Source organism: Cetorhinus maximus, chromosome 16 (assembly GCF_964194155.1).
Source record: "Cetorhinus maximus chromosome 16, sCetMax3.hap1.1, whole genome shotgun sequence".
Lineage (NCBI taxonomy): Eukaryota > Metazoa > Chordata > Chondrichthyes > Lamniformes > Cetorhinidae > Cetorhinus > Cetorhinus maximus.
This window is the reverse complement of record NC_135894.1, coordinates 63,722,225-63,735,922: the sequence shown is the minus strand read 5'-3', so window position 1 is coordinate 63,735,922 and position 13,698 is coordinate 63,722,225.

Genomic DNA, 13,698 nt, shown 5'->3' with positions numbered 1-13,698 from the left:
CAGTTCCATACCCACTGGCAACCCCTCCCCTAAATTGACCCAAGTAACATTTGTCATGTGTCAGTGTCAGTGGGCTATTCGGCTGTGTGTGCATGACTTGAGCGCAATCATATTGTGGTTGATTTTAACTGTTTTCACTGGATGAGAAACAAGTGGCAGAGACTCAGCCACCTGTTTTATACCCCACTCAATTTTCTATCCCTTGACAGTCTATCAAGGGTAGTTGAAATCAGCCTTCAAGTCCTCGCCCGACTTTCACAACAGAACATTTTCCAGCCAACTTCACTGGTTACCAAGTCTAGTTGGACCTAAGGTCTCAGAGGTCTTGTCACATGGCCTGCCACCGCCTAATGTTCTGCCCATTCAAACAGATTTTTCCAGCACATATTCAATCTTTTTATTACTAATACACTAAAGTATGCAAAGAACATTTAAAGAAGAACACATTTTTTAAAGATCCCATTGATTTTTTTTCCTGGGTCGTGTGCATCAATGTTTAAGAAATTAATAATTAATTCCTGGAAATCCCAGGATAATCCTGGAGGGTCAGCAATCTAACAGATAGTGATCAGAATCTTCAGTTGCTTCCAAAACTTTGCCGTCCCTAGCCTAAGAACATTTAGCCCAATGGTGGTGCATAAATTGTTGCCCAGCTGGGAGCAGCTAACTCAGCACAGGGATTGAATTTGACACTTTTCCAGTCTGTATTGCCCAGTACAATGTTGGGTTGTGTATGAATGACTGACTCGTTAAAGGGACTATTGCATGACAATCTGCTTCGACTGATCTCAGTCCAGTGCAGTGAACTTAATTTATTCACTGGATGTGGGTGTCGCTGGCAAGGCCAGCCCATAAAGCTCATCCCTAATTGCCCTTGAGAAGGAGGCGGTCGGCCGCTTTCTTGAATTGCTGCAGTCTGTGTGGTGACAGTACTCCCATGGTGCTGTTAGGAAGGGAGTTCCAGGATTTTGACCCCACGATGATGAAGGAACAGTGATATATTTCCAAGTCAGGACGGTGTGTGATTTGGAAATGCTCAATAGGCTAGGCAGCATCCTTGGAGAAAATTGAAAGTCTTTTAAGCATGAATCCTTCAGCAGAAATTGTCCAGGAAGGATCCATTCCCAAAATATGTTCTATCTGTTAGGTGTTGTCCAACAGGCTGAGTGTTTCTAGCCTTTTCTGTTTTTGTTTCAGATTACCAATGTTTGCAATATTTTGACTTTAGGTGCTTTTATGCTGTAGGTTTAGTTTCACTGCAAAGCTATTTTGTGTTCTGACTGATGCCAAACTGGCAATGTAAATCAAAAACCAGGGCCCAACTTAACTCCAGAGTGAAGTGGAACTGAATGTGTATAAGAGGTAGTCTGACTCTACTTTGGTTTGACACCGCAAGAAGTGTAATTCTAGTGCCTTTTCTAACCTTGGATCCTTTAGTCAAGTTTTAGAAATTCACTTCAGTCACTGTCCCCCAGGGTAAGCTTGTCAAACAGGCACTCTCCCATGCCATTCTCAGGGACTCCCAGTCTCTTCAGGTTGGTGATGTGATCTCCAAGCTTCTTGATCATCTTCACTTGCTCATCCAAGTAGTGAGTCTCCAGGAAGTCACAAAGATGAGGGTCAGTGTTCCCAGAGGAGAGTTTGTGCAGATCCAGCAGACTCGTGTTCACATTCTTCTCCATCTGCAGAGCTCTCTGCATTGCCTCCAGACCATTGCTCCACTCATCCTGCTTTGGTTTCTTGACATCCTCCAGGATGAAAAAAAATTCTCTCTTTTACATTCTCAAAATGTATTCTCAAAATAACATTTTCAATTTCCTCAGAGACAGACTCATCCATACATGTACACAGGCATGCATAGAACACTGTTAAACTGGACAGTTAATGTTCCAACCAGGCCAGAGCTGTGCAATGTAAATGGAGTACTATCTCATTGGAACCAGAACTAGAAATGTCACCTACAATTACTTTGAGTGAAAGACAGCAAAAAATTATTGAATGTACCACATCATTTGAGGCAGGGTTATTGGACCTTCACTGTTATGCAGCTGTAATTTAGACATTAACCTTATGATATGCAATTAATAAAATCCTGCCCTGGTCTGAACAACACAAAGAACCAGCACCACATACATACATACGAACATATGAATTAGGAGCAGGAGTAGGCCACTTGGCCCCTCGAGCCTGCTCCACCATTCAATAAGATCATGGCTGATCTGATTGTAACCTCAACCCCACATTCCCCGCCAACCCCTGATAACCTTTCACCCCCTTGTTAATCAAGAATCTATCTAGCTCTGCCTTAAAAATATTCAAAGACTCTGCTTCCACCGTCTCTTGAGGAAGAGAGTTCTAATGACTCACAACCCTCTGAGAGAAAATATTTCTCCCCATCTCTGTCTTAAATGAGCAACCCCTTATTTTTAAACAGTGACTCCTAGTTCTAGATTCACCCACAAAGGGAAACATCCTCTCCACATCCACCCGGTCAAGACCCCTCAGGATCATAAAGGTTTCAATTAAGTCGCCTCTTACTCTACTAAACTCCAATGGATACAAGCCTAGCCTGTCCAGCCTTTCCTCATAAGACAACCCGCCCATTCCTGGTATTAATCTAGTAAACCTTCTTTGAACTGCTTCTAATGCATTTACATCTTTCTTTAAATAAGGAGACCAGTGCTGTACACAATACTCCAGATGTGGTGTCACCAATGCCCTGTACAACTGAAGCATAACCTCCCTACTTTTGTAAACAATTCTCCTCACAATAACTGATACCATTCTATCAGCTTTCCTAATGACTTGCTGTACCTGCATACTAGCCTTTTGTGATTCATGCACTAGGACACCCAGATCCCTCTGCATCTCAGAGCTCTGAAATCTCTCACCATTTAGATAATAAGCTTCTTTCTTATTCTTCCTGCCAAAATGGACAATTTCACATTTGCCCACATTATACTCCATTTTCCAGATCTTTGCCCACTCACTTAACCTATCTATGTCACTTTGTAACCTCCTTACATCCTCTTCACAATTTACTTTCCCACCTATCTTTTGTGTCATCAGCAAATTTAGCAGCCATTTTTTCAGTCCCTTCATCCAAGTCATTTATGTAAATTGTAAAAAGTTGAGGCCCTAGCACTGACCCCTGTGGGACACACTTGTCACAGCCTGCCAACCAGAAGAGGATTCTCATTTAAGACAGAGATGGGGAGAAATTTTTTCTCTCAGAGGGTTGTGAGTCTTTGGAACTGTTTGCCTCAAAAGGCGGTGGAAGCAGAGTCTTCGAACATTTTTAAGGCAGAGCTAGATAGATTCTTGATTAACAAGGGGGTGAAAGGTTATCAGGGGTAGGCAGGAATGTGGAGTTGCAGTTACAATCAGATCAGCCATGATCTCATTATTGGTGGAACAGGCTCGAGGGGCCGAGTGGCCTACTCCTGCTCCTAATTCGTATGTTCATTGCCAGGATTTTCTCTTCAGTGTGTGGGGTCGGGCCCCACATGTCGATGCGTAAAATGATACGCAGTGATATCCGGCGTGTGTCCTGACGTCACCGCGTGTCATTCCGATCTTCCGTTCAGTGGGCGTGCACCGGAGTCAGCTGCGTGCCCGCCGAACTGTCAAAGGTCTGTTAAGACCATTAATCAACCAATTAAACAAATTGTCAGGGCTGCCTGTCCAACCCAGGCAACCTTCGCATTTTTCATGAAACCTCATCCACGGGCGGGATGAGGTTTCATGAAGGGTTTATTAATTAAATAAAAATTTTCGTTAAAATTCATAAACATGTCCCAACTCATGTGACACTGTCACATTTGGGGACAGGTCTGAATAATTTTACTTTTTATTTTTTTCAAGGTTTCACATTGAACATAATCTCCCTGAGACAGCTCCGTGCCTCAGGGAGATATCTGCACTCTTTCGTGCGCATGTGCGAAAGAGCACAGGCCCTGACTCTCCCTCCTCCCCCCCCGCCGCACAGGTAGCGCTGAGTGCTACTGGGCACGCGTCATACTGGGCGGGCCTTAATTGGCCCACTCCGCTTCCTGTTCAGTAGCCAACCTACTATCTATGCCAATATGTTACCCCTACACCATGAGCTTTTATTTTCTTCAATAACCTTTATCATTTTATCAAATGTCTTCTGGAAATCTAAGTACAGTACATCCACCGGTACCCCTTTATCCACAGCCGATGCGACTCCTTCAAAGAACTCCAATAAATTAGTTAAACATGATTTCCCTATTACAAAAGCATGTTGACTCTGCCTCTGAGTGCCTTGAATTTTTCTAAGTGTCCTGCTATAACATTTTTAATAATAGCTTCTAACATTTTCCCTATGACAGTTGTTAGGCTAACTGGCCTGTAGTTTCCTGCTGTCTGTCTCCCTGCCTTTTTGAATAAAGGAGTTATATTTGCTATTTTCCAATCTAATGGGGCCTTCCCTGAGTCTAGAGAATTTTGGAAAATTAAAACCAATGCATCAACTATCTCACTAGCCACCTGTTTCAAAACCTTAGGGTGAAGTCCATCCAGACCTAGGGATTTGTCAGCCCACAACCCCAACAATTTGCTCAATACCACTTCCCGGGTGATTGTAATTTTCCCAAGTTCCTCCCTACCTTCCATTTCCTGATTTACAGCTATTTCCGGGATGTTAATTGTGTCCTCTATAGTGAAGACCGATGCAAAATACCTGTTTATTTCATCTGCCATCTCCCTACTTTCCATTATTAATTCCCCAGACGAGCTCTCTATAGGACCAATGCTCACATTGTTACTTCTTTTCTTATTTAAATATCCATAGAAATCTTACTATCTGTCTTTATATTACTAGCTATCTTTCTCTCATATTCTATTTTTCCCTCCTTATTAATCTTTTTGTCATACTTTGCTGTTCTTTATATTCTTTTCAATCTTCTGACCTGCCACCCATCTTTGCATAATTATATGCTTTTCCTTTAAGTTTGGTACTATCTTTAACTTTTTTAGTTAACCATGGATGGTGGGCCCTCCCCTTAGAACTTTTCTTTGTCTTTGGAATGTATATATTCTGTGTATTCTGAAATATCCCTTTAAATGTCTGCCACTGAACCTCTATTGACCTATCCCTTAACCTCATTTGCCAATTCACTTTAGCCAGCTCTGCTTTCGTGCTCTCATAATTGCCCTTATTTAAGATTAAAATACTAGTCTTGGACGCACTCATTTCTCCCTCAAAATGAATGTAAAATTCAATCATATTATGATCGCTGCTACCTAGGGGTGCCTTCACTGGGAGTTTATCAATTAATCCTATCTCGTTACTGAATGCCAGGTCAAGTATAGCTGCTCTCTGGTTGGCTCCAGAACGTGCTGCTCTAAGGAACTATCCCAAAAACATTTAGAATGAAAGCTGAAATGAATGAGTAAATAAATCTTTTTGGATTATTATTATTTCTAAAAATTACCATTTGCAAATGACAAGTAATTACTTTTGATGAATAGAATTGAGATTGTGAATCCACATATTCAATGATTGGAGACTTAAAGTTGAGAGTGCCTTTAATTTCCAATCAGTAAAGATGTAAATACATGCTTTTGATTTATTCATTAGAAGTAATTATTTGTCATCTCCAAGTTGCATTTTCAGAAAGTGTATGTAGAAATTAGATTGATTTAACTAATACCTTACCCAAATAATTAACATGTTGCTGCCAGAATGCTTCCAAGTCAAAATGATCCAAAAATGTAGAATATTGACGAGAGTCAACGGGTGGTACTATGACTGTATATTTATTGCTTACAGCAATATGGGGCAGAATTTTCCTGTTGGGCGGGCCTTGCATGCCCACGCGTAAAATTACACGCGGTGATGTCAGGTGAGCGTCCTGACGTCACTGTGTGCCATCACGATATTTGGGAAGGTGGGCGCACTATACGTTTGGATGCGCGCTCGCCATCAATTAACAGGCCGGTTAAGGCAGCAATTGAATGTGATTTTTCGCAGCCCGTGCGCTATTCAGGATGTTGCACGGGCGCAACGGGCAGGCGTGTAGGAGACATCTGTATAAACCCATCCACGGGTGGAATAAGAGGGGTGAGTGGGGTTGCGAATGTGATCTTTCAGGTATTTAAGTGTGAAAGCTACTTATACTTGCCTGTGTGAGCAGGAAGACTTCAAAACCCATACCAGCTGCTAGGACAGGAGTAAAAATGTTGGTCAGGACTCTACAGTAAAGATCATTTCTGGGGCCTGCAGCTTTCAGGAAGCCTTCCCTTAGGCACCTCCTCTGAGGAAGAAGGGAGGGCCAGAAGGGGGAGGAGTCCAGGAGTCCACATTCAGCCTCCAGGGCAGCCACGTTTGGGAGTAGAGGCGCAGACACAAGGGGCGCAGGGCCAACAGGAAGTCCAAGGCGGAAGAAGCTACAGATGACGCCAATATCCTGCTGCCAGGTTATACAGGCGGCGAAGCAGCTGCCTCAATATGTCTGAGGTCCAGTGCCAAAGGAGGCTCCGTCTCTCAAGGGAGACAGTCACCTCCATCTGTCAGATGATTGGCCCTGAGATCTCCGCAAATTGTGTGGGTGGGCACCTCATGCCAATGGCTCTAAAGGTCACAGCTGCCCTCAACTTCTATGTCTCTGGCTCTTTCCAGGAGATGGCGGATTATCTTTGCAGAGTCTCCCATTCAGCTGTCCACACTTGTGTCAAGCAGGTGACAGACGCTCTGTTCAGGCGTGCATTGACTTTCATCCACTACCGTTGGGACGAGGCCAGTCAGACAGAGCGAGTCAGAGGCTTCGCAGCCATTGCTGGCTTGCCCTGCATTCAAGGTGCAATAGACTGCACACATGTGGCCATCAAGGCACCAGCGGGTGAGCCCGGTGCCTTCGTTAACAGGAAGGGCTTCCACTCCATGAACGTGCAGATAGTGTGTGACCACAGGATGCTGATTCTGCACGTCTGTGCAAGGTACCCAGGCAGCTCCCACAGTGCTTACATCTTCAGGCACTCCCAGGTGCCAGGGCTCTTCAGTGCTCCAGCCCGGCTGGATGGATGGCTGCTGGGTGAAAGGGCTATCCCCTCAGAAGGTGGCTCATGACGCCTCTCAGCCATCCAATATCAGAAGCTGAGCAGCGGTACAATATGAGCCACGCCTCCACAAGGGCTGTGGTGGAGAGAACATTGGTCTTCTCAAGATGCGCATCTGATGCCTGGACCATTCAGGGGGTGCACTCCAATACCCCCCAAATCGGGTGTCGCTGATAGGGTTGTATGCTGCGCTCTCCACAATCTGGTGCTGGAAAGAGGGGACGCAGTGGACGAGGAAGACGTAGGCGCAATTGCTGCGGATGCACACGATGATTCCAGTAGTGAGTCCGAGGATGAGCACAGGAGAACGCTGAGAGGGTAGACGCTGACCCAGACATACTCCAGAGAGGCAGGGACACCCGGGAAAGAACCTTCAGCTAGCCCACCACAGATGGACCTTCAACACACGCCATGGCTGCAGGCTCCACACTCGATACCTGAGTGCTTATTCAACCTGGATATAACATTAACTAAGGCCCATGTCAATAAAGCTCAATGTCAACCAACTCACTCATAACACCATGGGTTCCCGCCCACTTGCAGAAGTAAGGAATCACCCTGAGTCATGGCAACATGTCAAAATTTATTGAGTGAACAAATGTAACTTCATAAAGCAAAACAAAAATGGTGTTGGACATCACACCAAGTCTTTTACAAAGTCCTATGGGCCAACATAAAAGCATCAGTGAGAAACCCCTGGTGTGCCTAACATGCCTTAAATTTACGCTTACTGGTGCTACGTCTATGTGCTGTCCCTTCACTGGCAATGGAATTTGAGACAGTCTGCTCACTGTGCTGTCCTGTTGGCCTTGATGACCTTGGCGGTCGTCCTCTGACCCGTGGAGCCTTTGATGACCCTGCCTGGGAGGGAGCAACCAGCTCCACAGCTGGCATCTCCCCAGTCACCACAGCCTCATTGGATGCCATAGTCACTGGCAGAGGGTCAGAGGAGCTGCTGCCCTCATCCAGAGCAGCCTGAGAGGAGCCCGCAGAGACGACAGGCAGCTGCTGTGCTGACGTGATGTTGCTTCGGACCTCCCTGCTCAACATAGATGGATGGGCACCGAGCTGGGATACTTGGTTCCCAAACCATCTCCCACACTGTCACTGACCAATTGAGGCCAATGCCGCTGTGAAGGCTTGCAGGTCTGAGCGCAACCCCAGGAGGCCCTAATTGTTCTCCTGGAGGAGCCTCTCCACGAGAGTCACCACTCTCTCCATGGAGGAAGCATGGCGCTTAGCCATGAGGCTCATTGCATCGGTGATGCTCTGTGTGGACTCCTCAAGCACGGGTGCCATGCCACGCATAGCCTCATGTATCTTCGCCAGATCCTCCCGTATACCCTGCTGCACTTCCAGCATTCGCTGCCTCACGGATGACTCCAGGGAAACATCATCAGCCACCGACTGAGCATGTACCTGGTTCCCAGCAGTCCTCCGACTGCCGGTGCCCTGGGCACTCTTTGTCTCCGCCCGCACCTCAAGCGAGTGTGATGTGCCCTTACTGCCGTGCCCCGGGACACTAGCCGAAGATCTAATTCCCACCAAGGTGCTAGTATCTGCGCTGGTGCCTGCCTGGATGAGATGGTGTGATGCTGGTGAGTGGATTTCCTCTGGGGCCTCAGGTGTGAGAGGTGGGCCCTCTGTCTCCTCCTCCTGGCCCTGCTCCGGAGATGCTGAAAGGAAGAAAAAGGATATTTGATTAGTTACAGTGCAGACAATGTAAATTTGCATGCCGCTCCCCTGGATCATTATGCGCTCATCCTTCCATAATCAATGGTTAACCCATGGTGCTAACTTCAATCACTGAGCGTTCAGCAGTGCCATGACTTCTGGGACACACATGGTGACCTGAGTGCTCGCCAAACATACCTCTCTGTGGCACCCCAGCATCACTGCCACCGGAGAACCTGGGGGCATGGCACCTCCCCAGACCCATGGCCTGCTGCTCAGTAGCCGTTAGGATGACCAACTGGACCTGCCCTCCACCAGTCCGCATTCGCTCAAAGACATTGTGCGCGGTCTTCTCCTGAAAAGGAGAGATGAGCATTGATTAGTCCAGTCTGTACCTGAATTCCCATCACACCCCTGCCAACCCAGCCAGAGTGGGACATTGCAGGACTCCAGTTCTTCGTCACCCCGCAGCTGCCGCACACTCACTCAAACAAGCCTGGGCTGACACCCAAACCCACCCCATTGCCCAAATGCTGCCTCCTTCACATGTGGCACCACAAGGTGTCACTTTGCTAAGCAAGGAGGCACAAGCACATGGAGTGCAAAGACCAGCAATGGATTGGTGCCCCGCCAACAGGAAGCTCCCGTTCCAGCATGTTAGCACCCTGACTTGGACATGCTTCCCAGTTCCAGCCCTATGCCTAGGTGCAGCCCCTTGACTTTCAATCCTATTCTACACACTGGGTGTCAGTGTCACACATGCTGCAGATGCAGAACACATCCTAGCTCAACCCTCTCAGGGTGAACTGGGCATGGGCAATCTCTGCTGTCACACCCAGCGAGGGATCCATGCTGTGAGGGATTCAATGACGTTACTGTACTCAGAGTTACCGCGGGGGCTGGCGGGGGTGCTGTGGGGTTTGGGAGAAAGGATGACAGCTGCATTAAGTTACCTGAGGCAACATGGTACTCACCCTTCCCGAGCTCAGGAGATCGTTGAATCTTTTGCGGCACTGGACCCATGTGCGCTGCACCACATCATGGGAGCTGACACTCTCGGCCACCTCCTCCCACGCTCGTTTGGTCAGGTGGGGAGGCTTCTACCTCCCATCCCTTGGAAGAAGGACCTCCTGCCACACTGCCACCTCCTCCGGGAGGACAGCTAGGCACTCATCAGAGAAACGAGGGGCACACTGCCCCGCTGGCCTACGCACCCCCCTGGCCTGCCCCGATGGCCAACCCTCCGGACTTGCATCAGGCACATTGCCCCTCTGCAGAGCCCTTCACCCAACCCTTGTGAGCAGCCTTTCCAAGGCTGCGAGGCCTTCCTTTATACAGGCCGCCGGGTTGCCATTGGACCCGGCAATCTGAGCGTGCCCACTGCCACCTGCCCACTCCCACTATGCATGGGAGTTGTGAACTACGCTGGGCGTGCCTTAATTAGCCCGCCCATGTAAAATGGTGGCATGGACCCGATCGTGGGCAACGATCGGGTCTGTGTCCGCCCACGCCCACTCTGTACGGCCTACCCAACATGGGGAAAATGATCCCCGTGAGTTTTTTATTGTCATTGTCCCATTTTCTGAGCCCTTGAAGGTCACAGTCCTGCCCATCCTTGGTGCACATGTGCCAATGTATACTGTAGTAACTGCTGTCTATTAGGGGTTATATGATGTTCTTGGAGGCCCTGACCAATGAGCTCCAAGTGTGGGGAATTCGGAGGGGTGGGGCTTCCTGATGAGAGTCCTGATTGAGCATGTAGTATCTGAAAATCTCTCTTTAATAAAGTTTATCTCTTTCTTGTTGAAACCTGCCTGGTCCATCGAGTCATTATATTTGGCAACGAGGGTAAAATAGCTCCGACGCTGCACCTTGCCCTGTTACCCTGAATACATCGAATCTTAAGAAGAAAGAAAAGACTACTCACCAATCATGCCACTCTTTGGCAGAATTGATCTTACGATGCGACTATGGAAGACTGGAGCCAGTATGTAGAGCGCCTTGGTTTTTATTTCGCAGCGAATAAATTACCGCGGAGGAAAAGCAGAACGCAGTCCTTTTGAGCGTATGTGGCAGCAAGACATACAATCTCATTCACAGCATGATGGCCCCGAAAGCGCCCAATTCGAAGGCCTTTAATGAATCAGTGAACCTCGTGAAAATGCATTTCCAGCTGAAGCCATCAGTAATAATGCAGCGGTTTAAGTTTAATTCCAGAGTTTGAGTCCCGGGAGAGTCCGCCGCAACCTATGTAGCGAAGCTGAAGTAGTTGATAGAACCCTGCGACTTCGGGAACACACTAAATGATTTGCTGCAGGACCAATTAGTTTGTAGAGTTCAGGACAAAGCCATTCAGCGCCGTTCACTCGCAGATTCGACATTGATTTGAAGCACAACCTGGAAATGTCCATCACCATGGAAAGTGCTGCGAGAGACTTGTAGGCTTTGCAACACATACAACATGGCGCTGTTCTTCATGTGGGGCAGGAACCTACCACCAGGTGTGATGTGAAAACCAGGCCCACAACATCAAAGCGAGGTGCAATGTCTGCTGTTCAAAACATGAAGGTTTAGTAGAAACACTTCAGCAGAGACTCCTAGGTTAATTTGTTATGGATGTGGAGGTGACCACGGGCCGAACATCTGTGAATTCAAGGAGGCAGAATGTCATTACTGCCATAAGAGAAGTCACAACATAAGGCAATATAGGGAAAAGTCGAAACAGCTGTAAAGCAACAAACCAACATGATTGAATTGAAAAATACAGCAGAACCTGAAGCTGCCGATACCCATATCTTTTCCCTGTACAACATCTTCGCTGTAAAAACTGAACCTATCACTGTCACAATCCAAGTTAATGGGAAGCCACTAATAATGGAGGTAGGTAGAGGAACCTCAACCACAGTTGCGAGAGAGCTCACATTTAAATACCTAAATGAAGGTACCCAGCCACTGAATCTAGAGCAGACAACCACTAAGTTGAAGACATACACTGGAGAACCTAATCAGGTAAAGGGCATCGACACAGTACCAGTGTCTTATAGGCAACAGACAGCTCAGCTTCCAGTGATAATAGTGACAGGAGAAGGACCTAGTCTTTTGGTATGAGACTGGTTACAGAAAATCAAGCTTGACTGGTCTGAAATATTTCACCTGAAAACAAGAAGAGTTTCTGAACTGCTAAGGAAATATGACAGTGTATTTCAGGGTGAGTCAGGAAAATTGAAGGACCTTCACATGCTGCAAGGATCCCTCAGGGCAGAGTTGGTTCCTCTGGAAAATCATGAAGAGAAACAAAATGAATTTAGTGCCACTCTGAACAAACTGAAAAAACAGTTGGCAGAGAAGACTCAACAATGTTCAATGTTCCAGGAGGAAGCCAAGAGATACAAGAAAGAGACTGAAGAGCTGAAGAATCAGCTGAATGAAACAAAAGAGGCATTAGAAGGAAAAGTCATAGAACTTTCCAAGATGCAAGTGGGTAATGAAGCCATGGGTAGCTCAACTACCGGACTGAACAAAGTTGAGATTTCACAGAGAGAAACTTGGCTGACCGTGAAATCAAAATGGCAAAACTCTGTGGCAAACAGAAAAAGAAAAGACAGAAATCAGATTAGAAAAGGCTAACCCAACACTAGAGCTCAAGGAGCTAGAATGAAGAGTATTGAATGCCATAAACATACCATAAACCATCCATGAGTTTATTCAGTGAGGATAAGGCCATTCCATTAATAGCATCAGCAAGAATACAATGTTGGCTTTTGATATTATCCACATGTGAGTATACCTTTATGTACCGTCCTGGCTTACATATTGCAAATGCAGATGCTCAGTCATCTTCCATTACCAGATAGCATTGTACATGTTCCAGTGCCACAAGAAATTATGCTATTACTGAATTTCTTGGATTCTTCACCTGTGTGTGCGAAGCAAATTAGAAATTGGAAGATCAGAGATTCAATGTTGTCGTAAGTCAGAGACCTTGTTTTGCAAGGGTGGTCAAATTCACCTGTATCTGAAGAGGCGAAGCTACGCCATGCTCGGAAAACAGAGTTAAGTTGTCAAGATGGAATTTTGTTGTGGGGATCAAGAGTTGTCGTCCCTTCGCAAGGTAGAGAACCACTCTTGACAGAGCTTCACAGTGCGCATCCAGGCATATCAAAGATGAAAATGCTTGTGTGAAGCTTTGTCTTGGTCAGGCAATGATGGTGACATTGAAAGTATGGTCAAGCACTGTCTCCATTGTCAGCAACAACAGAAGTTGACTGTTTCAACTCCACTGCATCCGTGGAAGTGGCCTGGTTGACCCTGGGTTAGACTACATATTGATTATGTAGAACCATTCTTAGGTACAATGTTTTTGTTGATCGTGGATGCACATTCTAAATGGATGGACATGTACAAAGTCAAATCACCAACATCGGGCGCAACTATCGAGAAGCTGGGTCATTGTTTTAGTATTATTGGCCTACCGGAAATCATCGTTTCAGATAACGGTACAGTCTTTATCTGTACGGAGTTTCAGAGACTCATGAATTTTAATGGAATCAGACATATTAGAACAGCCCCTTACCATCCCTCATCAAATGGTTTAGCTGAGAGAGCTGTGCGTACTTTCAAATCTGGTATGAAGAGGTTATCCGAATGTTCTCTAGAAACTCGACTTTCCCGCTTTCTTCTCAGTTATCGTACAATGTCTCGTTTGACTACAGGTTCAACACCGTCTGAATTATTGATGAAAGGCCGCCTTCGTACAAGGTTAAGTCTGGTGTTTCCAAGCTTAGAGGAGAAGGAGAGAGGAATCAGAGTATTCAAAAATTGAATCACGATACTCATAGCAAAGCTTGCACATTCACTGTAGGAGACAGTATCCATGCTGAGTTTAGGAAGTCAAGTCACATGCATAGTGCAAGGGACACTGGCTTGGCTGGACATTTTAACTTT